Source organism: Triticum aestivum, chromosome 1A (assembly GCF_018294505.1).
Source record: "Triticum aestivum cultivar Chinese Spring chromosome 1A, IWGSC CS RefSeq v2.1, whole genome shotgun sequence".
Lineage (NCBI taxonomy): Eukaryota > Viridiplantae > Streptophyta > Magnoliopsida > Poales > Poaceae > Triticum > Triticum aestivum.
The window spans coordinates 573329644-573332682 of NC_057794.1; positions in this window are offsets into that span (position 1 = coordinate 573329644).

The following is a 3039-nucleotide window of genomic DNA, read 5'->3' on the forward strand; positions in this document are numbered from 1 at the left end:
TGTATAGAAACTTGATGCTATTCATAGTCTATTTGTTGGATTTACACTACTATTTTAACCAAATTACACTATTTAATGGAACTTTGAGAAACGTGTAATAGCTTCCGGGTGTCCCTACACACTAGTGAACAGTAAATTCGTAAAAAATTGAAAAAAGGAATCAAAAATAAGAAACTTTCATGGATCAAAGATGATAAAAGTTTTGATGTTGTTGCAAAGTTTTAGCCACAAATAACATTCGTGGAGCCGTCTCAAAAAAAAGAAACAAAATCACTGCTCAAAAGTGCACACAAATTATGAATAGTGATTTTGCTTTTTTAGGTGAGGGCTCCTCGAATGTTATTTTTAGCTGAAATGTTGCCAAATCATTGAAACTTTGATCACATTTGTTGTCCCAAAGTTGAATTTTTTATTTTATTTTAAATTGTTTTTGAATTTACCGTTCACAGAAGGTGTAGGGCCACCCGGGTGTTGAAAGTCCTGTCTCGTGAAACTTTACATATTTTGTTCTGATATATATTAAACCTATGTTTGTTAGCAAGGGACAGAGGACGCTGATTGCTGGTTTTGAACTCTCAAAGATGTGGCTGCTACTGGCCTGCTCATCCCATCTAGGTGGGGCATGAGCTCATCCAGCTTGTTTGTGTAAGAGTCCTTGCGAATTTTTGGGGAAAAATTTAGGTATGTAATTTACGTTGTGTCAAACATTGGTTACTGCAATTAAGAATTAGCAAAAAGGCAACCTGTAATAGGCCATGTTTCGGTGACCAGTTTTACAATACCAAGGACGGAGCAAAGAAACAACCAACCACACCAACTAAGAAACAGAAAAAAACCAACTAAACCGAGTAGATTTTGCACTAAAGCAACATGGTAGAAATTGGACTATATAGAAATCTCCTCATACGTGCTCTACAAACACTTCCACAAGTGGACCATGGGATCTTCCCATTCCTACATGATGTAGAGCACTGTGTAGAGATAACTCATTAAAGTAGTAATACAACTTTAGAGTTTGGACCACAAACAAGATATGAAAGTTAGCTTTGAACATTAAGGACACTTCCTCAAGTGGTAACATATCCATCAAAGAAGGAGTCAAACGGATCTGCCATCGATAGATCATGGATATCCTTATTGTTGTGATGATTACAATTAGTCCCAACAAAGTTCTTGAATACAAACTGAGCACTGCGAGAAGCTCTATCTTCGACTCGTAGTTGCCCGTGTTGGTTATCCCTCCATTCGTCCATCCGTTTCTTGGAGATTGATATCTCAGGCAAGCCAAATTCGATTCTCTCTAGCACTTTGGCATTCAAAACAAAGAACCTAGAAAAGCCAACTTGTGGACCGTTGCCATCGTAGACCTTCAACGCCATATTTTTCAGATGGTTCTCAAGGCATTCAATTGGATCATCTAGTGAGTCATACGTCATCACAGTTTTTATATTCTTTGGCCGGCACCTTGGTGGATCTAACTGGAGACAAAGGAAAAAAGAACACTTGCTAACAATTTGGCAACGTGATAGCTTGACATTTTAAGCAATCTGGCAAAAATACTCACGGTGATATAAATCCGCTCCAAGCAGGGAAACCACTCGAGGTAGTCAAGAACTGCATCCAAATCGGGGCCAACAAGAACAAGAGACAAAATCTTGACCGTGTTCATTATGATTGTCAAGCTAACGGCGACCATTTTCTAAAAAAAAGAAAATAAACCAAACATGTATCAATAATAGTAGCTAGCTTGTAAGCAGTAAGGCTGCCCGTAATAGGTGTATCATAGTTAGCATCATGTATGGCAAGAAGACAATTTTAAGAGGTTGCATATAATTGAGCCAAGAAAAATAGAGTTCGGTATCATAATATGATAACATATCATAGTAATTAGTGTACTACTTTGTGCCTTGCATGATATCAGTAAATAAGGTCATCTATTATACTCCCTCCGTCTCAAAATAAGTGACTCAAGTTTATACTAACTTTGTACTAAAGCTAGTATAAAGTTGAATCACTTATTTTGGGACGAAGGGAGTACTAAAGATGATATTAATTTATGATACTATGCATTACGGAGGTACTGTCATAGACTATGATACTACCCATTACGAGCAGCCTAATGCAAGCATATATATAATTTAAAAATCTCATTAACTATGTACCTGAAAAACACTTGTGCCAAGGTGGAGTTGTTTTTTTTTAAAAAGGAGGATGACCCCCGGCCTCTGCATCTCGGAGATGCATGCGGCCATTTTATTGATTATTCCCGAGGACCTTACAAAGTAGTGCAACAATATGTCTGAATCCGCCATCTTGGCAACCTATGCCGCTAGTTCTATCCATATGATGAAGGGGTGCAAGCTGGGCCATATACCCAGTCCTCTCACCTAAGCCTAACATCTAAAGCTGGAAGCCCTGACCGAGCCACATACCGGGTCTGGGGCACAAGGTGGAGTTGTGATATGCCTTTACTTAGACCACCCAATATTTCTAGCTTAGGGCATCTCCAGCCGTTGGCCCCCCCAGGACGCATAAAAATCGCCCCCTGAGGGCGAGCCGGCGATACAATCGGCGCTGGGGGCGGTTTTGCACCCAGTCGTCGCCCCCAGCTCGCCCCCAGGCGCCGAAATTGGCTCACTTTGCAGGCCCATATGGGCGAGAATAGGCCCATATTCGGCGTGGTTTCACCATGTCTCGGCGTTCAATTATCAACACAATTATTTCTTATCACATATTTCATCACAGAAAAATCAAATACTTCAACAAAATAGTACAAGAACAAATAGTTCAATACAAATTATATAGTTCAACAAATAAAAACTCGTATTTCATCACATGGCGTCCCCCTTGAGCCTCCATAGGTGCTCAATCAGATCTTTCTGCAGTTGATGATGCACCTGTGGGTCTCGGATCTCCTGACGCATACTGAGATAGGCAGTCCAAGTTACCGGTAGTTGGTGATCAACTTCGGCTAGAGGACCCTGCCTGTAGTATGGTTCAGTGTCAAACACTGGGTCTTCTTGCTCGCTCTCGATGATC